Raw genomic sequence first — 26,311 nt, forward strand, 5'->3', positions numbered from 1 at the left:
GGTTATAAGGCATCATATTTAGCTCTTAAGACAAAGGGAACAAAAAATTCTTATAAATTATAAATTCTAATAATTCTTCTTTTGGCATTGAAAGCCATAGCATACAATTTTATATGTTAATAAATAATACAGCAGTGCATATCTGAACATAGATTTATTTGCTCACATTCTCTGCTGGGGTGAGGCTGCTCTGTGAAGTGGAATCAGGGAAGTGCAGTATGGCAGCGAAACGTGTAGCCACCTTCCTGGGCGTCAGAAGATGGATGGCTGTGCCTTAACCTTCCATTCACAGATACTGTCTCTGATGAAACAGTGACTCTTCGATTTTGCAGCAGTTTCTGCCAAAAAAGGATTGCAGTCAGCAAACTCTGTCGAATCTGCGGTGGGTCAGAGCTTTGGAATGTTATAACACTACCTCTCTTCAGGGGGAAGGATGGGCAGTCAGCTGGAGTTGGTATTTGAGAATTCTGCTCAATATGCGCAGAGTTATTTTGCTTATGTCATGTAAAGCTGTGGGACATTGGAAGACTTACAGATTACATCTTCCTGTGCTCTGCACTGGTGGGAGGCTGGGCAGATTCACTGGATGAGTGCGTACATGCCTCACCCAAAGACTGAGCCTTTTGCTATACAGTGAGGGCAAATGGCAAGGGAGCAGAACTTGAGTGTGGTCGCAGGGCACCAAAAGTGTTCAGCTTTAGTGCTGCTGTGAAACTCGGGGGAAGAGGCACAGGTTTGGGAAATACGGAATGAGGAGCAGGCTTCTTGCTGGTGATGCATCATCAGTCTTTTCAATATGGGCCCATGAGCAGAATCAGTCGTTTTACTTCAGGGAGCATCTGTTCTGGAGGAAGCAGTATGTCCTTTTCTATCTCGTTATCTGTTAGATTTGTGATGGTAAGATTAGGACTATGGATATTCTTAGCAGCTGCAAATGTCACATATTGACCTGATACTCTCTTCTACATTTGTAGGGAAAAAGAAATTAGCTTGGGCTGAGGACTTGAAACCTGAGATTTCAGTTTTGACTCCAAAATATTGTTTATGTCTTTCAAACTTGGTGCAAGAAGAGCTGTCCCATTGTCTCCAGTCATTCTGGGAGGTTTCAGAGGATTAGTCAGGGCACCATCGGGTGAGCTCACGAGTCGGTGATCTTTACAGGCTTTGGTTTAAAGTCTCACTATGGCTCCTTTAGGGTTTTAAAAGTAATATGGTCCTCTGTTTGCATGGCAGTTTCTTTCACATTCTCATAAATAGGCTTTCGTCCCAGCTAAAGAGTGCATCTTTCTATCATCTTTATACCCTATGGTTTCTGAGTCCCAGTCTTTCAATATTTCTAGGGATTTGGGAGATGCTATTTTATAAGAAGTCACTCCAATTTGGGGATATAATCTCTTGTACATTCATTTGAAGGTTTTGGCTTGGGATTGTAGTCCTATCTGTATATTTCTCAAATGGGAAGCAGAACAAGAAATGGAGAGGGAAGAAAAAAAGGGAGGGAAAGGGGATGGGAATAAATTGAAGAAAAAAGAATAGAAATAGAGCTTTTGTAAATGGGAAGGGGGCCAAGAATTGGAAGGAGCAGGGAGGGATGGGAGAGGTAGGAGATGAAAAATAATGAAGATGGGTTATGTACACGTACCAACTCCCAACAATAAATGTAATCATTTGCACTGCAAATATGTTCTACTGAAAAGAAGTACCTGATTACCTGGAAAAAATTCTTTAGGTAAGAAGCAGTTAAATTTTTATCAGTTCCATCTACAGGCGAAAAAAGATCATTACCATGTGCACACATTGGGTCTTTAATGGTAAGTCTCTCTTCTGAGTGTACACCTAGGATGCAGTGCCTCCTGAACTTGATTGTGATATCTATTGACTTTTGTAGACATAAGGATGAGTGTGGAGTTGATTTCTTTCTTGAAGTTTGCACTTTTGTCAACTTTGAAGTCAGGTAAATTATGGTCTTGGTGATTCCTATCAAAACTGTTACAGGAAGGGGTTTCTCTGAATTATTACATCTTGCATTTTTGTCTTTTTTGCTGTGGGATGATTCCTTGCTGTTCCTGGGAATGGCTGCTGTTCTTGTCAGGAGAGCTCTGGTATAGAAGGTATATAGAAGGTATGGGAGGATTTTACCGTTTTCTCTCATTTATTTATAATGTGAAAGAAGGGAAGGCACAGAAGGGAAAAGCAAAAGCAGGAATACTGTTGGAAGGTCCTGAGTGATAGAATGGCTAGACACCAAAATGGCAACCAGGCCCATCATGTTCCCTAACGGGAGCTTGGGGATTCCTTGATTAAGCCCAGAGAGTTGGAAGCAGATGTTGCCTTAGAAGGAAGAATAGACTACTAGAGCATTCAAGTTAGCCAAAGTCACTGTTAGCCTCTTTCTTCTGTGGCTGTTTTAAAGTGGCTTGGGGAGTTGGTATTCCAGCCCTGTGCAAACTTCCAGTAATAATCCATCTCAGAGGAAGTTCTGCACTTGTGCATAAGAAGCTCAAGCTCATAGAGTGGCGAGGATTAGGAGAGTTGTTGAAGGATGAGGATGCAGTACTTTAAATATGAGTAGAACTTACAGGGGAATCAGGAAATTTATCAGATGTCCAGGTTTCCTTCCCTCAACTACCCATAAAACTGGGGATCAATTGTGCATATGAGTGTGTCACTGCTCAGTGATTTACTAGGAGATGACTATGGTAAGGTAGTGTTAGAAGTTATTAATCTATGATTTTTCTCCTCTCCTCACCCCTCTTGCTTTCTCTGTTCCCCTCCTTTAAGCAGGTTGTTGGCCCTGGAAAGTGTGAGGCAGATAAAGTTTCTGGCTATTAATTTCCAGTAACCTAGATCTAATGGTGAAGTCAGGCAAGGTTGTCAGAAATGGCAAAATGAAGGAGGGCATGTGGTCTAGACCAAGTGCCTGAGCCAGACATATGGTGGGAAGTGAATTTTCTAACATAGAAAGATATTCCAATGGGGATGGGGAGTGTAGGAAGGAGGAGAAAGGCCAGTCAGTGGACCAAGCAGATAAACACAGTGTCTGTCTCATAGTATAGGTACAGGGTGAAGCGGGTGGTGAGATCCCAAAGGGAAAGAAATTTATATTTATTTCTTCCTTCCAAAAAGGATAAAATGAAAACAAGCAATTTTAATAATTTGAGCAGAGATTAATTTTTTTCTATACAATTTCTTTCTTATAAGTAAAACAACTACAGAGATTTCATAGTAATTTAGGTATTTATGCAACTCAAAGAAATAAAAGAAAGCTTTAGTTACATTCTGTTGTTATGCTTTCTAAAGTAGAATCTCACTGTACATTGTCTCAGTTATCAGAATTAAAAAGAATTAGGTTTCTAATTTCTAAGATGATTGTACACATGAATATTTGAAACATATATAGATCTTTGTAAATTAAAAAAAAATTACTGGGAATATCCCATATGTATTCTAAATCCCCCAACTAAGCTAGGTGATTTTTCTTAAATCTTCCACAACCCATGGCATTCTTTCTATGAATGACATCAGTTTGGAAATACCCTCTGGTTTTCTGAGTTATAAATGGCTGTCTTGCTATGAACTCCTGATATGTTATGATTCATACTTTCACTTCTGTTTCTTAATACTATCATTTTGAAAAAGTGAAAATGAAACTGTTTCATTGGTGAACAGTTCACAAGGGAGAAGAAAAGGTAAGATTGAATGGGATGATTTAAAAAATATTTAAGGAGTATTATTTAAGAATGTTGTAGGAATCATTTCCTAAGGTAAAACCATGTAGTTGTACAATAACTAATTAAGAGACTCTTAGAGAGTTACTATAGAACTTAACAGAGATTATTATCAGAGTTCTGCTTGACATAAGAGCACTGGTTATGATTTCTTCTGGCATTTCGAAATTAATTATTTGTGACTCTTCTAAAAAGTCTTCTTAGTGGAGCTGGTTTATGAATTCCAGCATTCTAACTCTAGAATTTCTTCTCTTAATCACTGCACTTTAGTAGCATTTTAAAAATATAGTAGTGGATATTGAACCCAGTGCTTTTGTACTGAGCTACATCTCAACCTTTTAAAAAATTTTTTAAATGTTAAGACAGGGTCTTGCTATGTCACTAAACTGATGAGGTTTGGTTTGTACTTGCAGTCCTTCTGCCTCACCATCCTAGAGCACTGGGATTACAAGAATGCACCGTCATGGCTGGATACACACAGGTAGTAGCAATATGATGACAGATAGGGAAAAGGGAGAGGGAGAGGTGAAAATATCCCAATAAGCTTCAGGTTCAAGGGTCTGTTCTTACTGCAAATTACCTTAAGGGCCATGAGTAGTGGGCCCTGCTTGCTTAGTGCTGGGCTCGTTTTACCTTAGTTCCCGGCACATAGCAACACTCAACAAATATTTGTTGAATAAATGAATACAGTACCCTATAAACAACTTCTTATGGTTTTCTGTGGAAATCCCCAAGAGAAAAATTTCTTCTGAAGTCTCAGTATTCTAGTAATCATGAAGTATCAGAAATCTTATGACTTTCTCTTATGAGATTCTATCAGGAGGTAGAAGGTCTAAGTTTAAATGCCTCAATCATTTCCAAATCTTTATTTAATTTGACTTGTGGGAGGAATTTTTTGTCAGCAATTGTAATCTCTTTATAATGATTAAGATGATTTTAAAAAATGTTATTTTTTTTTTTTGGAGACAGAACTACTATGTAGTTCAGGTTGGCCTTGAACTCACTCTGTAGCCTAGGCTGGCCTAGAACTTGAACTTGGGGTAGTTTTGCCTCAACTTCCCAAGTGCTAGGATTATAGGTGTGCACCATTTCTGGGTTTAAAAATTGTTAATTTAAAAACTTTTCCCATTAATAATAAATTTACCTTCTTGGGCTGCTTACCACCAAATGGCAGTTCTCACCAAAAAATTATGTTGTATGGGTCACTATGTCTTTTCCTAGAAATGAATTAATTCACCACCTTTAAATTTCCTCTTCCCAGACAAAATCTTTTGCTACCTACCCTGCTTCCAAGCTTATGTTTGATATTTACTAACTCCTTTAGGTTAAACTATGAAGGAACGTTCTTATTTAAGAGAGGATATTTCCTTCTGTTTCTGTGAGATGAATTTTAAAAACTGAATTCATTTGATTGATACATAAAAATTATATAATTTATAAGATACAGTGTGATATGATATTTCAGTACATACATATAAAACATAAAGATCAGATCAGGGTAACTGGTATATGCATCATCTCAAATATTTATCCTTTCTTGTGTTAAGAGCATTTGAAATCCTCCTTGTTAGCTATGTGAAATATACAATTAATTGTCAGCTATAGTTTCTCTATTATACTATAGAGCATTTGGAGATATTCTGCTTGTAACCAGGATTTACTTTCTGCTTTTGGCCATCATTAACATTTTAAGATAGAATAATCTAAGACCTGCTAGTGGGTCACTCTGGATTTCTAAGGATTCAGAACATGGGATAAACATAAGTACATGTGTGGCAAGGAGCAAATTATGTCTAGAGGGCAGCACATGTGACATGTGAAGACTGTTTATGGCAAGCGTAAAAGTTATTCTTAAAAATTATCATGAGATCCCTAAAACACCATTAAAAATCAGAACATCCCGATGTTAACTTGCACCAATAACCTGAGCTAAAAATGACATTGAGAATGTGCTGAGAACAGCAATGGTCAAGTCATTACATTTTGTGATAGTGTGTTAACCAGCAATAGATATCAAAATGGAATTGTTGTAAAGATTCAAAAACATTCCTAAAGTACATTTGGAACCAGAAGAGACCTAGAACAGCAAAAACAATTCTGGGCAATAAAAGTAAGACAGGGAGCATCACAATCCATGACCTGAAACTATACTACAGAGACACTGTGATAAAAACAGCATGGTACTGGCAAAAAACAGACCTGAGGATCAGTGGAACAGAATAGAAGATGCAGAAACAACTCCAGACATACTCAGACACCTCTTCTTTGACAAAGGAGCCAAACACCCTCACTGGAGGAAAGATAGCCTCTTTAATGAATGGTGCTGGAAAAACTAGCTTTCGCACGCCAAAGACTAAAACTAGACCCATGCCTCTTACCATGCACTAAACTAAAATAAAAATGGATCAAAGATCTAAATATTAAAACTGAAACACTAACTCTGCTGGAAGAGAGAATAGGAGGAACTCTTGAGGACATAGGTGTAGGCAAAGACTTTATGAACAAAACCCCGGCTGCATGGGAAATATTACAAAGAATCAACAACTGGGATCTCATATTATTAAAAAGCTTTTGCACAGCAAAAGAAATCACCTACAGAGTAAAGAGACAAAGAAACAGGGTGGGAAAAATTTTTTGCTAGCTGTTCCTCAGACAAAAGACTGATATCTTGAATATATAAAGAACTGAAAAAAATCACACCCCCATATTTAAAGACTCAATCCAAAAATGGGCATCTGAGATAAATATACACTTCTTAGATGAAGAAGTACAAATGGGAAATAAATATCTGAAGAAATATTTGATATCACTGCTCATTTGAGAGATGCAAATTAAAACAATGCTGATATTTGATCTCACTCCAGAAAGAATGGCTATTATCAAGAAATCAACCAATAAAAAATGCTGGTGAGGCTGTGGGGAAAAAGGAACCATTCTCTATTGTTGGTGGAAGTATAGACTGGTGCAACCACTGTGGAAATTAGTGTGGAGATTCCTCAAAAAACTAGGATTGGAGGTTCCATTTTACCCAGCTATCCCCCTTCTTAGTATGGTCCCAAAAGAATGAAAAGCATCATACCCAGTGATATATGCACATCCATATTCATAGCAGCATGATTTGTAATAGCTAAATCTTGGAAACAATCCAAATGCCCACCCATCAATGAATAAAGATGTGGTTTTTTTAGTATTCATGAAGTTCCTAAGGTGCTCTTTGTCATGAAGGTATCTTATTTCTCCATCCATTTTGAAAGATAGTTTTGCAGGGTACATCAATCTGGGTTGGAGGCTGTTTTCTTTTAGGGCTTGGAATATGTCATTCCAAGCTCTTCTTGCCTTGATGGTTTGTGTTGAGAAGTCTGCTATGATTCTGATGGGCTTTCCTTTATATGTGATTTGTTTCTTTTCTCTGACTGCTTGGAGAACTTTGTTCTTCTGTTGTGTTTCTGGAATCTTAACAATTATATGCCTATGTGTAGATTTTTTTTGATCAAGGCTATTTGGAGTCCTATATGCCTCACTTATCTGTATGTCAAGCTCTTTTCCCATGCTTGGGAAGTTTTCTGCCATTATTTCTGTGAAGAGATTTTTTATGTCATCTGCACTCTCTCCTGTTTCTTCATTGGGCCCAATCCGTCTTATGTTATTCTTTTTTGCATCATCTAGCAGCTGCTGGATTGATTTCTCATGTTCCCTTATAATTTGGAAGCAATTTTTCTTTTCCTGGTCACTAATTGCAATCTTATCTTCTATATCTGAAATTCTGTCCTCACATTGGCTCATTCCGCTGTGCAGACTTTCAATGGAGTTTTTCATGTCCTGGAAATCTATTTGCATCTGTTTTAGGGATTCCATTTGTTTCTTATGTTGGGATTCCATCATGTTCCTGAGCTCCTCTCTAGATTTATTAATCATGTCTTGCACTAGGGGCACAATTTCTCCTGTTATCTGAGAAATTATTTCTGATTTCGTTTTTTCCAGATCCCCTTTTGTTGCCAGTTGAGTGGGTCCAGGTGGTTGAGCATCAGAGTGTTCCATCTCATTTCCCTTTGGGGTTGCTGTAGGTGATCTGGAAGTCTGGTTTTGAGACTTATTTACGTGTTTTCTCATTTCGACTGGGGTGGGGGGCTGTTACCGCCTGCATGGATTACCTCCTCTGAGCTGGGTGAGGTGGGACAGGGGCCGGGAGCCGCGATAGGGATGGTGACCCAAAAGCCCTTTCCAGTGGGCTGGGAGCAGCTGGAGGGTTGGTGGCCGGGAAACCCCTTCCTCTGGACCAGGAGCAGTGGGATGGTGGCTCAGAAGCCCCTCCCTCTGGGCGGGGAGCGATGGGAGGGATGGTGTCCCGGAAGCCCCTTCCTCTGGGCCAGGAGCAGCATGACAGCAGGTGGCCCAAAAGCCCTTTCCTCTGGGCTGGGAGCAGCGGGAGGGATGGAGACCGGGAAGCCCCTTCCTCTGGACCAGGAGCAGTGGGACAACGGCTCAGAAGCCCCTACCTCTGGGCCAGGAACAGCAGGACTCAGTACCTTGGTCTGGTGTTCTGGTGTCCTCTGTGTCTTTGTAGTGTGGAATCAGGTGGCTGCCTGTCTGCAGTGGGTGATTCGGTGTCTTTCATGTGACTCAGGACCTCGGTAGGGCGTGCACAGACCTGCCTGTCTGCAGCGCGCTGATTCGGCGTCTTCTGTGCGACTCAAGATGTGTTTTTTTAATTTAATGGAGTAGTACTCAGCCATAAAGAAGAATAAATTTGAGACATTTGTAGCTAAATGGATGCACCTAGAGACCATACTCTTAAGTAAAATAAGCAGGACACATATGTGTAAATATTACATTGTTTCTCTAGTGTGAGAAACTGTAAGTGTAAATAAAGACCAAAATGTATAATAGATATTGTGGTAGATTAACTAATGGTCAGCTTGGAAAGACCCACCTGAGAATTGTTGCCAATGACATAAAAAGAGAACTAGAGAGGAAGATCATATGCTGTTGATTTTCCTGGGGTGCCTTGCTGTGACTAGTTTTCCTGGTACGAGCTCGGCTGTTCTCATTGTTGGAGGAACTCTAGTCCTTGCTGTTCCTGGGAATGGCTGCTGTTCTTGTCAGGGGAGCTCTGATCTTCGCCTTGAGAGTGCTCCCTGGCTCCAGCGCAGATCCCTCAGCCTGGTGTTATAGATCTTTACCCTGCTGATGCAGGCTTTCTAGCTTCCACCGCTGGACCTTGGGCCTTCCTGGTGCATATCCTCCATATGGACAAGCATGAATTTTTACCATGGGCTCCAGGCCACTGGCTGGACTTGTGTGGGACATTGCTGTAGGTTCCAGGCCCTCAGCTGGATTCTTTGGGTCTCTAGTGTGTGGACAGACCTCTTGCACTCCTCTGCATTTGACTTTTAGGGTGAATATTATAAAATAATCTTATAAATTATGTGTCCTGTATTAAATCTATTCCTTTGCATACCCTGACTACAACAGATATTGTGAAATAGGAAGAAAATGTTCAAATGGGAAGGGGCACAAGGGAGGAGGAAGAGGGAAAGGAAGAAAGGGAGAAGAAAACAATACAGGAGAAAAGGAAGATAAAATGGAAACAAAGCTCTTGTAAATAAGAAAGGGAAGAGGAGTAGAAGGGAGGGGAGGGGAATGGGAAAATTCATCAGTGTAGTTCATGTGACAGAGATATGTGGATTAGGAGGCAAAAATTAATTTTCTTGCAACAACAGTGCAATAGCCTGTAATGTATGCAGGCTGAGTCACACACTTCATCTCTTCACATTTCTCAGTTGACTGAAGAGTTCATTAAAATGGTTCTTATGTTGCTGAGGATCATACTTGTGATAGCATTCAGAACTCATTGGCAATAGAATAAAACATTTAAACCTAATGATTTCAGGGATAAACTCAAATGACTCCCAGTACGTTCCATTACAAAAATCTTTAGTTTTCAATTGACAACTTTTAAAAAAATAATTAAATTTTGGAAATTTTACTGTCTTGATATGAATATTTACATTTTGAATATGGCTGCTGATGTAAAGTCTCAATGAAATCATATGTGTTAAAACATAAAAAAGATTCAATGGATATTAAAGAAAAGAAAGTTAATCACTGAGATTCTTTTCGAAAACAAGAACATTGAAGCAATATAAAAGTCATCTTCATGAGGCAAAATAGCTTATAAAACAAATAAAACTCATTTATAACCTGATAATTTTTTAAAAAAAAGTTAAACATAAAAAGAGTTGGCCAGCTGCTATATGAAAGAAAAAACAAAGACTCCCTGGGGTATGGTTCTAATTAGTAACTCTAGAGAAACTGGTACCAAAGTTTGTCCTTTCTGATGCTGTTGGTGAGATACAGCATGAGCTCTTGTGTGTGTGATGGCATTGGACAGCTTGTTCCAGTCAATCTCCCCTTGCTGGGAATCCATATTCAGTAAGGAGTATTTTGATTATAACTTGACTTCTGGTGCAATTTTACAAAGAAGGAATGCTTTGACCTCAAAATGGCTTGGCACTTGTATCTCTTATTATAATTGATGAGTTTTTTTCTAGTTTGTGCAGAAATCTCCTAAATCTAACTTGTGTACATCATAATCCCCAAGTGTGGCTTCTATGGCACACTGACAAGATTATTTCTGAGCTGGCAAACCTGAGCAGGAGGTTTTGGACCACAATGATTTCCTTAACATTGTTACCCTTTGGATGGATCCTCCTGGCCTCCCCTTTCGTGGGCCTACAGTGCCATGTGTACCCTGTTGTATTGGTTAGTGCTCTCTAGGGGAACAGAATCAATAGAATTATAACTGATTACTATTAATTAGTAGCTACTGTAATTATTAATTGTAATTAATTATGTAAATATGATTATGTAAAGGGATTTATTAAAAATACTTACCGGATTAGAGGCAGAATCATTCATAAATGGCCCTCTGCATGCTGGAGAGTCAGAGGATCTAGTTGCTTGTTCCCAAAGCTGGAAGATGCAGCACAAGAGGAATCAAGGATGGAGCGCCAGTCTGAGACTGTAGGCCTGGAGGCCCTCTGGAGGCCCCCTGGAGGCCTCCTGGAATGAATTTGCCTGGAAGGGCTGAAGAAACTGGAGTCTGATGTCCACCGGGGATGGCAGTAGTGAAAGACACACCATCCAGTCTGAATGGAGTTGTTCACACTGCAGGATGAGTTCTTCCTCCTCCTTCCCCTTCTATTCCATCTGGCTGCACACTGATTACAATGGATGCCCACATCAGGGTGAGTCTCCACCCTCAGTTTGCTGGGCGACCTGCCAATCATCTCTGGAAATGCTCTGCAGACACTCAGCAGTGAGTTTCCTGATCCGCTGGGCTCCTCTGAATCCAACCAAGTTGATAATCACGATTAATGGTCACACAGGCGAAATGAGCAGCACAGAGTAGGGCAGCACAAATGTTAGTTCCTGTCCCAAAGTGTTTCCTATGGCAGGTTGTATGAGAACAAGGGAAAGAGGAACTATGTCCTTGAAAAGAAGCAGAGTAAGGATGAAAAAGAGGGCCATTCCTCGGAGACAGTACTTTCCTGACATACTCCTACTGAAACCTCGTTCATGATGGCACGTTATACCTTCTCAAGTGGAATGGCTAATTGTATGTGTCAACATGACCAGGCCACAATGTGCCCTATTTGGCCAAAATTATTCTATGTAAGTGTGTGTGTATTCATGTGTGTGTGTGTGAATGGACTAGAGTGTGGATGTGATTAGCATTTTAATTGGAGCAACTTGCTGCTATGCCCTTGAGTAAAGCAGATTGATGTCGCTGTGTAGGTGGGCCTCATCTAATCAGTTGAAGGCCTAAATGGCACAAAAAGCTGTCCTCCTGTGAATAAGAGAGAATTCCACTTGCATGAGTGCCTTTGATGTGGGTGCATTTATTTCCCCTTGCTTTGTGATTCTAGCCAAAACACTGGTTCTTCATGGGTGTGGGGCCTGCCCCTCTCCAGACTGGAACTGTTCCAATAGCTTTACTGAGTCTCCAGTTTGCTAATGGAGGTCTTGAGACTTGTCAGTCTTGGTAATAGATAATCCATTTCCATATTATCTATCTATCTATCTATCTATCTATCTATCTATCTATCTATCTATCTATACCTATATAACGTGTATCTTATTGGCTCTGTGTCTCTGGAGAACCCTGACATATATATATCAGGTGTCATCACAATATGTTATATTACTGGAAAATTTTACTTTTTCTTATGAATTAGATCTTTAACATACTCACCGATAGGGGTAAATATTTGCATCTGAACTAGACGTTTTGTGAATCAGGATGAATGTGTTTCTTATTTTTTCTTTAATGAGGATGCATCCCATTTCATTAACACTTGTCAAATTTATTTTCATTCATGGAAAGGAATTTAAAATTTTGGTGCAGTCTTATGCAGAATTGTATGCGGTGCCTCTTTTCTAGTTGATTTTATTTGGAAAGCCACCACATTTCCTTTAGCTCAACAACAAGCTCTGCTCTCAAACTCCTGAATTCAAACCTTGACTCGTCTTGCCACTGAAGCATCCAGTAGCTCCACAGCTTACATGCCCTTCCAGAGTGCTTTAAAGTTTGATTTATTAAAGGAAAATATAAATGAACAAGTGGATATGCAAGTGGATGTACTCCACTCTAGTAGCATAAGGTCATTCATTAATTCCATGGACATTTATTGAGCACCTATCAATTTACCAGGCTGGTGAAAAAAAAAAGAAACCAACAGACCTTTTCCTACAGGAAGACAGGAAAATACATATGAAGACTCAGGGGAAAGCAAACTTCCTGATATTTATTGAGTATCTACATTTTGCCTGGCACTTTGTTAGTGGTCTCCTATGAATCTTCGTAGCATCTCTCCAAGGTAGCCCTCTTTTATGTATGAGGAAACTGAGGCTCAGGGAGTTCCTCCAGTTAGGAGTGTAGAAATTGTAACATTCACTGAGTGTCAGTGACAGCACAGTGTTTAAACACTGGTCTTTATAGCGTCACATATTTTTTTTCCATTTCACCTTGCTGCTATGCCCTTGACCGATGCTGTCTGTTATAATGCCTTCTCCTCACAAGTAACACTCAATCACATTGAAAAGAACTCAAAAGGTGGCCAGTACTGAGTACAAACTACAAACCATATTTCAAAGAGAGTATAAAAAAGAATGTAAAATATATCATTAATAGTTGTTATATTATTACACATAGAAATTATAAAGTTTTGGATATATTGGTGCATTATTCAGGATTCTCCAGAGAAATGGAACTACTAATAGGATCTGAAGACAGAGCTGGAGAAAGAGAGTGAGAGTGGAGAGGAGAGAAGGAGAAGGAGAGAAGAGAAAGAGATATTTATTTTAAGGAATTGGCTCATGAGATTAAGCAGGTTGGCAATTTGGGAATTTGTCAAGGGGGCCAGCAGGCTGGGGATTCAGAAAGAAGCTGATATTGTAGCTTTCAATACAGAATCTGCAGGGAAAGCCAGACAGGCAGGTAACTAAGGTAGTGCCATGGATGGAAGTGTGTCCTCACAACTTAATATGTTAAAGTTTTAACCTTTAATGTGTATATGTAGGGGCTTTAAATTAAGATTAAATGAAGCCAAAACAGTGAAAGGCTGAGCAGTAGACACCAGGGATGTGCTTAAAGAGAAAAGGCCACATGAGGACACAAGGAGAATACGGCTATCTGCAAACCAAGAATTGAAGCCTCAGCAACCCTGCCAGCACCTTGATCTTGGACTTCCAGCTCCAGGAACTATGAAGACATAAATTTCTGTTAAGCCACTTAGTGTTTAGTATTTTGTTATGACATTTTTTGTAATTTATAGGCAATTTCTTTGTTGTAATCTTTTTTTCATTAAGTTTATTGGTACATTTTAGGTATAAAATACAATTACATTCATCATTGGGATCTTGTACCACTACATGAGTATCTTGGTTCTTATTTTTTCCCCTTCCCCTGCCCTCCCTTCACCCCCTCTACCCTTCCCTATTTGCAAAGACTTTGTTTCCATATTTTTCTTTTCTCATATTTTTTCTTTCCCCTTCTTTCCTTTCCCCTACCCTTCCCATTTCCCCTACTCCTTTAGACCTTTTCTTCCTATTTCACAATATCATTATACATTTTTAAAATCAAAATTTAGAGGACATTACCATAGGTTTTACAGAATTTAAAAGGATATAGAAAGCATATTACACAAATCTTTCTTGAAATAAGTTTGACAACTTCTAAGAAGTACCTTGGAAGATAAATTAATAAAACTGACTCTGGAGGAAATATAAAATTTGAATAGCACCTATTAAAGAAAGTATATTCCTAGCTTGAAAACCTACCTATATGACAACAGCAGGCTCATATACATTTTAACTGATAAATTATACCAAACATTTAAAGCAGAAGAAAGAAGAAACACTTCTCCCCTCATTTTAGTAAATCAGCATTGTGATAATACTAAAACTGGATAAAGATAATAGAAGAAAAAAGTATGAAATAAATAAATTTTTTTTTAACAAAACAAACTATTAGAAGTCAGATCTGGCAGTATGTAGAAAGTGGTTTTATTATAGGGATGGCAGTGTTGGTTTAGCATTGGAAGATCCACCCCTATAAGTAACATTTTAACAGAGGAAAGGAAAAAGCCATATGATCCTGTCAGTAGTTTCAGAAAAAGTATTGGACTAAATTCCACGGCTGTTCATGGTAAAAGCTATCAGGAGACCAGAAGTAGAACAGAACCTTCTCAACAGATTAGCCATGTACTCCATACTTCCAGCAAAAACGCCTTATATGAATGGAAAAGGTACAACGCTTTCTCCCTAAGGAAGGGAACAAGGGCAGATATGCCTACTCTTCATCTGTCCATTAAACTCTGAAACACAGGCTCAAATCAAAATAGTCTGGCAATAAAAAGACACCATTAGCATAGTATTGGCAAGGTAGAAGTAAAATCTTTATATGTAGATGAAATGATCATATACAGAGAAAATACTAAGAAATATCTAGGAGCCCTAGAACTTATATTTGAATTTAGTAGGATTAGAAAACACAATATATATATATATATATATATATATATATATATATATATATAAATATTCAGGTCTATGTATACTTGCTATAAATGAAGAATTGGATATTGAAATTTAAAAGTTATGTAGGAATGCAAAGGACCTAGAAAAGTAAAAAAAAAAAAACAAGAAACAGTATTGGAAGGCATTTATTACCTAATTTAAGACTTCTTCTAAAGCTACAGTAATCAAGGCAGTGTTGGCATAAGGAAAGACATGTAGATCAATGGAATAAAATGGAGAATCTAGAAATAGAACCACACATATATGGTCCACTGAGTTTTGAAAGATTATTTAACATTAACATTTTATAGAACATAAACTCAATTCAAGAGCAGAGGAAAAGACAGTGTTTTCAGCAAATGGTACTAGAACACCTGGTATCCATATGTAAAAAATTAACCCTTTATTTCCATACATGAAAATAACTTGAAAGGATCTATGAACCTAAATATGAAAGACTAAAACTATAAAACTTTAAGAAGAAATTATAAGGAAAAATGTTCATGAATTTAGGGTAGGCAAGAATTTCCTAGGATACAAAAAATATGATGTATAAAGGAAAGAAATTGATAAATGAGATTCCATCAAAATTTAGAACTTTAAATAACATCATTAAGAAAATGAAAAATAGTCCTTAAACAGACCATATTTATAATACATATAACCTAAGACCAGAATATATATAGAACTCTTTCAGCTTATTAATAGGCAACCCAATTAAAAGGTAGACATAAGAAGATGATAAATAGCCAGTACAGATATGTATTGACTTATCATTGTCATAACTTTTTCTTTTTGTTGGATTCTCCTCCTTTGCATTTAATTTCTTTTCACACCCAATGGATTAATTCTGCTGGGCTTCCTGGGGTTGTGAGCCTTGTTGTCTTTCCCTAGGATATTGTCTAAAATTTTTTGGAGTGCTGGTTTGGTATTCATGAAGTTCCTAAGGTGTTCTTTGTCATGAAAGTATCTTATTTCACCATCAATTTTGAAAGATAGTTTTGCAGGGTACATCAATCTGGATTGGAGGCTGTTTTCCTTTAAGACTTGAAATTTGTCACTCCAAGCTCTTCTTGCCTTGAGGGTTTGCGTTGAGAAGTCTACTGTGACTCTGATGGGCTTTCCTTTGTATGTGATTTGTTTCTTTTCTCTCACTGCTTGTAGAATTTTGTTCTTCTGTTGTGTTTCTGGAATCTTAACAATTATATGCCTATGTGTAGATTTATTTTTGATCAAGGCTAGTTGGAGTCCTATATCCCTCCCCTTTCTGTATGTCAAGTTCTTTTCCCCTGCTTGGGAAGTTTTCTACCATCACTTCTGTGAACAGTTTTTTTTTTTTTATGTCACCTGCACTCTCTCCTGTTTCTTCATTGACTCTGATCAGTCTTACATTATTCTTCTTTGCATCGTCTTTGCATGATCCCTTACAATTTTAAAGCAATTTTTCTTTTCCTGGTCACTAATTGCAATCTTATCTTCTATATCTGAAATTCTGTCCTCACATTAGCTCATTCTGCTGCATAAGCTTTCAATGGAGTTTTTAATCTCCTGGAAATCTATTTGTATCTGTTTTATGGATTTCATTTGTTTCCTATGTTGGGATTCCATCATTTTCCTCAGTTCCTGTATTTTTTTATCTGTGTTCTCTTTAGATTTATTAATCATGTCTTGCACTATGGGTACAAGCTCTGCTTTTATCTGAGAAATTATTTCTGATTTTATTTTTTCCAGATCCTCTTTTGCTGCCAGGTCAGGGAGTCCAGGTCGTTGCATATCAGAGTGTTCCATCTCATTTCCCCTTGGGGTTGCTTTAGGTTATCTGGAAGTCTGCTTTTGAGACTTGTTTACCTGTCTTCTGATTTTGATGGGTGGGGGGTTGTTGCTGGCGCTTGCGCACCTCACCTCCTTTGCACTGGGCGAGGGAGTGGTACTTTGGCCCAGAAGCCTCCTCTTGGGTGCTGGGAGCTGCTCACCTCTTGTGGACTGGGGGAGGGGGTGGTACTTCAGCCTGGAAGCCTCCTCTTCTTTTTTTTATCTTTTTTTTTTTTTGGTACTAGGGATCGTACTCGGGTCCTTGTGCTTGTGCAGCAGGTGGCAAAACCACTGAGCTAAATCCCCAGCCCTCTTTGTCATAATCTTGAGGTCAGATTCCTTCTTCTTTGGGAAGCCTCAGTCTTAGGTCTCAGGGATATGAAAACACTGAATGAAGTCCACCTACAATGAGGAAGGTACTCTACTCAAATGCCACTGATTTGGGTGTTCATCACCTCTAAAAGTATTTTCTCAGCAACATCTAGATCGCTGTTTGATCAAACAACTGGACACGATAGCCTAGCTGAGTTGATAGATAAAATTGAATATCACAATTGGGTTCAAGAAGATGGATTAGCCCAATTATTTCTAGTTTTGAATGAAATGTGACCAATAGAAAATAACTTCTAATGGTTCAGTAACTGGGAACCTTGACATTTTTGATTAAGTGGAAAAAAGAAAAGAAACTTAGGAAATAGGGAAAAATCTATTTTAACGCATAAAAGATTGTTTTAGACATGCTTTAAAGTGCAATCTTAGCTAATTAGGCAGGAGATTTGCAAGTTTAAGACCAGCCTGGACAACTTAGTAAGACTTTGTCTCAAAATAAAAAATACATAAAAAGGACTGGGGAGGTAGCTTAATGTGAAGGCCCTGGGTTAATCCTTACCACCAAGAAAAAAGTATATTAAATACAGGTGTTTTTACAGAATGGAAAGAAGTGAAAAGATGCCTTAATCCAAGCACAAAAACAAATATATTGATGAAAACTTTAGTGTCTTTACTGATCATGTTAACTCGTTTGGTTATATTCCTTTTTGTTACAGGGGACACATAAAATTGCTGCTATTTGCTAATTTTTGACTCAAGAGAACATTTTCTTATGGCTTAATCCTTTCTAGAGGGAAACTTCACCATCTCTGCTCTGTGTCTTGAGTGACTCTTTAATTCCTATCCATGCATTGAAAAGAGGCTGACTTTGGCTGGGTTTGCTGACTAGAATGTTGGTTCTTTTTTCTTCCTTTTCTGTTTATGTGCCCTTCTTGCATCTGCAAACTGTGGATTTGTTGGGGGAAATCTGCAGTTTGGTCAAGGGTAAGGAAGTCTCATGGATGAACAAGGAGAATAGGAGTTCATGGATCTTCCAGGATTTGCAGTGTTCCTGATCCCTTTACAGAAAGTGATCTGAAGCAGTATCTTCTTGAAAACTTAATAAGCACAACAGAGTGGACCAGAAATCAAGTCATAAAATATACAAGAGAGAAGAAATGAGAAAATATATCAACCAGGAGAGCTGATCTCAATTTCTGAATTTTCCAGTCCTCAGTCCCTCTCAGACAACCTGCTGTACTTTATTTCTCACTTATGCATGTTCATGAAATTGTCTTTCATAGTCTTCCAATAAAAATATATATTTTTTTCATTTTGGGAAAGATCTTTTCATCGTCACTAAAAACCTCTCAAGACAGGTCTCAATACAAGAATCAAATGGGATAAAACAAAATAGTAATGAGTTTTCAAAAGAGGTTTTGTAAGCCATAAAGGTAAATATGAGGAAAGGAGTCCATTTAAAAAGAAAAATGTTCTTTCTTTTGTGAAAATTGGCTTTTACAATGGAAATGTATTTCTTGTTGGCCAATTGGTTTGGCTGTAAAAAACCAGTAGCCAAACAGGAGACACAGATGTTGGTTCAGTGAGATACAAAATGGATGTTTTTAAAAGAGACTTGTCATAGACAAGCAGAATAAATGTACAGATTTCATTCATTTCCCATCCAGAGACATTTGGAAGTCATTCATTTGGATTTTTTCTTTTCAGAAGAGATTAACCTGAGCACCTGCTGTTAATGGACAATTGAAGAGTTTATCTCTGACCACATTTCATTCTTTAGTTGTGCAGCCATAAAATCAATTGGCCAAAACCCTAAATCTCATTCCCTATGTCAAGACTTCAGCCCTGTAGCTAAAAGAGCAAGTGATTTTTGCTAGGGCATATAAAACACACTGGAGAATATTAAAAATGCATTTATTTTGTTACAAACTGTTTCATTGGACTTAACAAAGATTGAGCTAAACTTAGATGGCAAAGATCTGAAATGAGATTTAACTTTCTTTTATTTATGAACAGCATTTTTTTCATAGCATTCTGATAGCTGTGCTTCCTTATCTAGGGACAAAAATTCTGGGGTTGACCTACATTTCCTCTTGTTATGTTTGTTCAGTTTATTTAGAGAAGATATTCATCTTTTTTCATGTGTTATCCTCAGTACCAGATGTCAGTAGGGTCTAGAGGCACTTTAGAAATTTATGGAGGGTAAAGATGAGCATAGAGATCACATCAAGAGTCTATACAAAGGAAGTGTCTTGGGTTTAGAGCCACCATAACAACATCTCTCATATTTGGAAGCAAAGATTGCATTTAAAGGATTGTATTTTTTATCTTGACAAGTAGTATGGTGCATACTATAGGGTGTAGATTTTTATTGTGATTGGAAAGGGACTGAGCTAGGAATGAATTATTGTGGGATAAAAGCACAATCTTTCATCCAAGGTTACCTTGTACACCTGACCTTGAGACTGCCTAGCATCTTGCTAATGCATACAGTCATTCAATTTTTCTACAATCAGTGAAGTGCATTAGGATTTGGAAATCTCCATTGGTTCTCTGTCTGCTTTCCATGGGCTCACTATTTCATCAAATTTGAATTTCAAAAGTGAAATTAGATTTGAAGTGACCAAGACTAGGGGTGAGGGGCTAGATTTTGTTGTTAAAAAGTGCTCTATACAGGAAGACATGAGTACCAAAATAAGACAGTGATAATGTGGATGAAGAGGAAAAGGAAATTTGAGGAATATTTGAGAACAGAATTTATTGAACTTAGTGATTGACTTGAAGTGAAGAGGAGATGAATAAGGAATTAAACCTCAAAGGTGATAGGCAGTTATCTCTTTTCATTGATTATTTCTTTGCAGGGGTAGCTTTGTAGCAGAAACAGATGGTTGGGAAATTGATGGGACTTTTCTACAGGACACTCGGATGGGAGGTGTATAGTTGCACAGATAAATATGAAGCTCAGCAGTGAAGTTCATGCTAAAGATGTACTCCTGGAGCTCCTCAGCATAGAAATGGTTCACCTTATCAGAGAGGATGAAATCCTTCAGGGCCAGTGGGAAGAAAGAGAAAGGAGAGGATGAAAAGAGGACATTCCAACATTTAAAGGATGAGCAGAAGAAAAGCCTATGAAAACTAGAGAGAAAGCAAAACAAAATAAGTAGAAGGTAACTCAAAGTAGATTATGGTCAAGAACAAAAGGAGGTGAAGGCTTAAATAGGGTATGTAGGGAATATCTTCAAATTTTACAGAGAATTTAGGACAGACTGAAAAAGGTCCTTTGAATTTAGTAACAGAGTGATGAGTGAGATTACATTTTTCTCAAGTTTAATGACAAATTTTGTTCCTTGGGTTCCTCACTAAGAAAGGGCTTAATGTGTTTAGAGAGGGAATATATTCTTTTTAGACTGGGGGGCTACTGTATATTTTCTCTATTTGTGCACCCTACCAAGGAAATCAAGGGATTTCTTCACATTGGAAGGAGATTGCCATAGGAATTAGAATTTATCTTTTTCTACCTTCAGAGCCCCAGCTGAGCACAATCTATTCCTCCAACATTGAATGAAAAAATATCTATATTTTCAGTATCAGAAGCTGTTTCGGTCCAAATTAAGCGAGTTTGTACATTATTTTTAAGAACATAATTTCTGTCAGTCAGATAAAGTCAGAATTGTGTCCTTATGCCTTGAAATGCTGGATAATTTATCATAAATAAATGAAGTTCAATTGGATAAGTTTGGAGTCAGAGAGACCTGTGTTTGGATACCGTCTATAATTTCCAGATTGCCTTGGAAAATTTACTTATTTTTTTTTCGTTCCTATTTTGGCATAGATGAAGTGCAAATAAGGGTATCTACTTTGTGAAGTGTTTGTAAACATTTAAAGAAACAATGTACATGATACAACAGAAACTGTTTTTTGCGTATAGTCATTGCTCAGTAAATGTTAAACAATATTATTTCTATTGACTGTAATCCTAAAATTAATCCTTCCCTGTTTGGGGATCCATCCTTGATTGTAGCTTTTCAGACATTGCTCCCACATCTCGCCATACTCCACCCTCCTTAGGGTCTTCGATCATTATTTTTTCCTCTTTCCTGATGTCTGTCATACCACATAGTACTTTGCTTAAAAAAATGAGCCTTTGCCTTTGGTTTCAGAGGATTTTTTTAATAAACTTTGAGTTTATTTCCTTCTCCTTTCATGATCAGGTCTTTCAATGAGTACACTATATTCACTCTCATTTTTTCTCATTACCTATTCTGTTTGTAAACTTTGAAATTGAATTTTAGTCTTCTGAAACTTAGATTCCAGAAATATGTCATTAGTGATATAGTGACATAATTATAGTAAAAATCAATGACCTTTGAAAACCCTCCTCCTCTTGGGCCATCCGGCTGCCTATGTATCCAGCTGCTGAGAACCCCTTTTTTAAAAAGCCTGTTACATTTCTTTTCTGGATCACCACACAACCCTTGATATTTTCTACATTGGTACCTCTTTCCTTTCTCATTCCAGTCAATGGAATTTCCTAAGGATTAGATCTTAATATTCTCTTCTTTTTAAACTGTAATTTCTTCACAGTTTTTATCTACTTAAGAGTTTTAACCATAACTTTGTGGATGAAAAGCATCTGTGCTGAGTTGTAACTGGTACTCCACCTGCATGTTTCCAAATGTAAAGCCCCAGAGCACACCCCTATCACATTGTCTTCTTAATGTCTTTAGAGAGGCTCAATTCTCACTCCTTTCTTGCACATTAGTATTTTTCAGCCATCAAAGGCCTCTCCTATTCTCCTATTTTGGTAGACTGAATGGTTCACATTAATAACTGCCTTAAACTGTGTGAAAGAACTGTCCTTCAGTAGCTCAGGTATACTTTGAAGACAGCACTTTGATATATATTTCCTGTGTGAAACGCATATACTTCATAATTAATTACTATGTCCTCTTAAAAAAAATCAGTGTTGGAGATGAAAAACAAACATAGGTAAACACCAGACTAGAAATAATGTTATACCACTGAGTGGTGTAATAGTTATTTAGAATTTGTATTTATGTCAGCTTAAGTTTATTTAATAATATCAGTAGACATAATTAGGATATGAAATTTAAATGCATTAAAATTGAGCATCATATAAAACAAACATACTAAATAAATATTTTTTCCTCTTTTTTGTTAATCATTTAGTATTTAAACTTAATTTTATTTAATTTGTTTCTTCATAACTTTGGTTAGGAAATGAATTGGAAATTTTTTACAGAACTATTAGTTGGGATATTTAGCAAAAATTTTATTACTCAATTTAAAGAATGTCTTTAATTCTGAATATAATTACTTTCATTAAAATCTTCTACAGTCAGATTGTGCAACTAATTAGAGAAAAATTTTGGGGAGGTGAATTCTGTGTTGAAGAAATATTTTGTTTTGTGTGATGTTGAGCCAAGAGTCCTTAAACTTTTATGTATTTTATTTCAAAAGATGCAAATTGATTCTCAAATAAATGGTAGATTCAGTAAAAAAAAAAAAAAAAGTAAAAGCAATCTTCTTGGTTTAGAGATACACAAAAAGGAAGAATTTTTTCATAGATTTGAACAATAGGAATCTATTTCCCTTATTCTTACCTAGCGTACAGCTCACTCTCAGAAAGTATGTAGACTTGTTTATGTATTGTCTGGTTGAGAAATGACTAAGACTGTTCTGGATAGGATCACTTGGGAGGACTCTTCGTGATGGTCAACTAATAACTATGATACTATTTGGGGTTGTATGTCAGAATACTGAAACTCCAGTTTGAATTCTTTTTAGTAGCTGAGTTCTGCGCTGTACCTGAAAATGACTTCTTTTTTGTACCTCAATTTCTCTATCACGATTCAAAGAAGGATTTTGATCAGATATATAATAAATTCTTTAATAATGAGAAAAATTTGAAGAAAAAAAAGAATAATTGAAAGCTAAAAATGTATGGCAGGAGGGCCGGGGATTTAGCTTAGCGGTTTCGCCGCCTACTGCGCAAGCTCAAGGACCCGAGTTCGATCCCTGGTACCAAAAAAAAAAAGAAAAAAAAGATGTCTGGCAGGAGTTTTGCCGGGGAGAGATGAGGGTCAAATAAAGCTGAGTTACAACTGAGAGAAGTCAACAGTATCAATATTTTATGTCAATCTCTACAAAAGGAAGTCCTCCAAAGGGCATACTTCTGTCCTAGGAGTTAGCTTTATTTGATGTGCCATTACCATGCTTTCATTAATTCACTCCTTCACTGCATCAAACTGATATGTTAAATGCCAACTGCATCACAAGTTTCCAATGATTGGTGCCACCTGTGTGATGTTACATTCCTGATCTTTGCTAAGTTTTTGTTAACCACTCTCACTCAGGCCTTATTCTAAGATGGAAGCCATTTGTTGGAATTGTAAGAAGTAGGCTTTATGTTTTGGAGATTGTGGGATCCATGGATGTTGCAGTCTTTTGAAAATGTTTCTGGCTTTTAAACCATCATATTTTCTCTTTTGTCTCTACTCCTTCCAGGAAACATTAAGAAATTCAGGATAAATCAGTAGAATCTGGATAGTCTGAAACTGACTCTAAGTAGCCCAAGTCTTCTGGGAGGAGGGGTAAATGGCACCATGAGTTCCAGTTGTGAGTGCAGTGTCTGCTGATAAGACTATGTTTACTGATGCTGTGACATATGTTTAAGTGGTAGCTGAGATTCAGAGAATGAGAGACTCAAGAGAAAGTAGGAATGACTCTATTTCACTGTCTTATTTCGAGTCTAGTGTTATGATCATTGCCCCTAATGGCTTGCCCTCTCAACTCATAGACTTGTCTTACCAGTGGTTTTATTGATAGGCCCATTATTTTCCAGAAGACATTTTAATTCTAGTTGTAATTTTCTTCTATTCTGTCTCATTTCTCTTCCCCCTCCTTTTTGTTTACACTCTGTGTATTTTCACAGATTAGTGTCCTTTTTCTGATAAAAAAATCTTTCATGGTTTATAAGTAAACACAAAATAAATAATAGAACGGTGACTCCTTTTAGAGTTAGGTTATGGAAATGTAGCAGGTTAGGGAAATGAAGCAGGCTGCTTCTTTGAAGCTTGGGATACAAAAGGCAGAAAGGAAAAGGACTTTTTATGGCATTTTCTTAGGACACAGACAATCCATGTTATTCTGACTGGAAACTGTATATGAGTGATAACCTTGTAGGATGTGTTCCAATCCACATCAGTCCTCTAGGTTTCTCTGACCCAGTACAATTTACAATTGGAAGGAAATTTCTTTATTTGAAACCTTGTTACTGTACTTTAGTGACTTTCTAAATAGAAATGGGAGAACCCAGTAAAGGTCTGAAAAAATATTTAGCTCTTTGGAGAAATTGCATCTTTTTTTCTGTGTGTCATTTGGATCAAAGGAGCTCATTACCTTAGGTGCAAATATAAAGTAATTCTTTGGGAGAAGGAATTGAGTTCAACAAGCAGAAAGTTTTGGTTTTTTCCCAGTATCTCCACAATAAAATGTTTAGTGCTCGCTTCGGCAGCACATATACTAAAATTGGAATGATACAGAGAAGATCAGCATGGCCCCCGCGCAAGGATGACATGCAAATTCGTGAAGCGTTCCACATTTTTGACTCTTCTTTTTCCTAATCTTCACTGGTAGGGAACCTGAGGCTCTGATAAAATAGTAATAAAAAGTTGCTTAAGCTGTTGAGGAACATTTGAAAAAAGTATGCTTAATATAATTGAAAAGAAAGGTTATAAATGCTTTTGGTTCACAACTGTCTCTGGCATAAGCATGATGAAGGTAAAATTTGAACAATTAATACTATAAAACTGACACATGGTTCAGTTTTCTTGGTCCTTTTGAAAAAAGTGTCTAGTTTGCACAGTCATCTAGAAATTTACTCCAAATTTCCACCGGCTTTCTTACGTAGAAACAATTATCATATTCTTTTTCTAAAAAGTGAAAAAGAGAAGTGACAAAGAACAAATGTTTCATGGTTCAGTGATCATAGAGTCTATGAGAAAATTGTGCTGCGTATGTATGAGAGAGAGAGAGAGAGAGAGAGAGAGAAGTTAAAGGGAGGAAAAAGTTTTCAGTAAATAATACTTACCTGTAGTTAAAACATGAAATTTAGCCTAAAATAATACTAAACAAAAAATGTCTACAAGGAAATAGGAAAAAGGAATTGGTGGGGTAAAACTTTTCTACAATAATTTAAACATTCTATAGCTGTTTTTATATTCTCTGCTCAAAGCTCTGTGGTTATTTAAAAAATTATAGTGTAGGTTTGTGTTACATATGAATATATTCATTGCGGAGTGTTGGCACTCATACATGCTGGGTCTTGATTCTTTTTACTTCCCCTTTCCCTCCTCCTCCTGTTCTGCTCCATCTCCAGATCCCCTTACCCATCGCCACAAAATTGTTACATATATGGGCAGGAATAGGTTCCGATTACATACTTTTAACCCAATCAATTTATTATTTAGACTTTATTTTTGTGTTTTCTTTCACCAGCTATGAAGGTTATCATACTGCTGCCAGAAAGCATTCAGTGGAATTAATGATTATTTATAATATTAGGTCAGTGAATTAGATCAGAATAACTCCCTCATATGTTTTAAAGCAGTTTGAATAACCTCTATCCAAATACTTTCCCCAAATGAAAAAAATAGAGTAGCCAAAGGGTGAGTGGAAAGATAATAGCATATTTGAAACTATTCCTGTCACAATGGAATTTGAATTAACAATTTGTTTTCTTATAGAAAAATCAATTTCCCACAAAAAACTTTTTCTGATTTTTAAATTAAATTTATTCTTAAAATTAATACATAAAAACATAACATTGTATACATTAGTGGAGTACCACATGCTACTTTGATACATGTATACATGTATGATTAAGTTAAACATATCTATTTCTTCAAACAATTCTCACTTCTTTGTGATGAAAACATTCGAATCTTCTTTCTAGCTTTTTCAGGTACACGTACAAAACTGCCATTTTTTTTTTTTTTGGTAGCAGGGATCGAACTCAGGTCCTTGCGCTTGTGGAGCAGGCAGCGAAACCACTGAGCTAAATCCCCGGCCCTGACATTTTTTTTTTTTTTTTTTTTTTTGAGGTAGTGTCTTGCTTTATAGTTCAGTCTGGCCCTGAACTCACAATGTAGCCCAGGCTGGCCTTGAACTTGTGTTGATCCTCCTGCCTCAGCCTCCCTAGTGCTGGTATCACAGATGTGCACTACCATGCCCGGTTTCTCTGATTTTTATTTTAAATTATTAATTATAATGATGTGAAAGTGACTTCATTTCTGGTTTCCACAAATATGTAGCAGATTGTTTTAGTTTCTGTTGGTAAA

The 26,311-nt window shown here is 37.3% G+C and overlaps 1 long non-coding RNA gene, 1 other non-coding gene and 1 pseudogene across 2 annotated transcripts in view; 2 read left to right on the plus strand and 1 right to left on the minus strand.

Moving 5' to 3' along the window:
* Window positions 1-791: 791 nt before the first annotated feature.
* Window positions 792-2,269, minus strand: LOC147830365 (cordon-bleu protein-like 1 pseudogene; annotated as a pseudogene).
* A 1,379-nt stretch (window positions 2,270-3,648) lies between these two features.
* The window catches only part of LOC110348609 (uncharacterized), a 42,560-nt gene continuing 19,897 nt past the window's right edge, over window positions 3,649-26,311 (plus strand). The window contains exons 1-2 of the long non-coding RNA XR_002393967.2: window positions 3,649-3,689; window positions 4,142-4,209. This is a non-coding gene — a long non-coding RNA (uncharacterized LOC110348609). The remainder of the gene's footprint in view (window positions 3,690-4,141; window positions 4,210-26,311) is intronic.
* LOC147830366 (U6 spliceosomal RNA) lies at window positions 24,471-24,577 on the plus strand. The gene has a single exon (XR_015439418.1). It is a non-coding gene; the product is annotated as a U6 spliceosomal RNA (small nuclear RNA).

This window comes from Heterocephalus glaber, unplaced genomic scaffold (assembly GCF_053883595.1).
Source record: "Heterocephalus glaber isolate CG9 unplaced genomic scaffold, H.glaber_assembly_v1.0 deba00000122, whole genome shotgun sequence".
Taxonomy (NCBI): Eukaryota; Metazoa; Chordata; class Mammalia; order Rodentia; family Bathyergidae; genus Heterocephalus; species Heterocephalus glaber.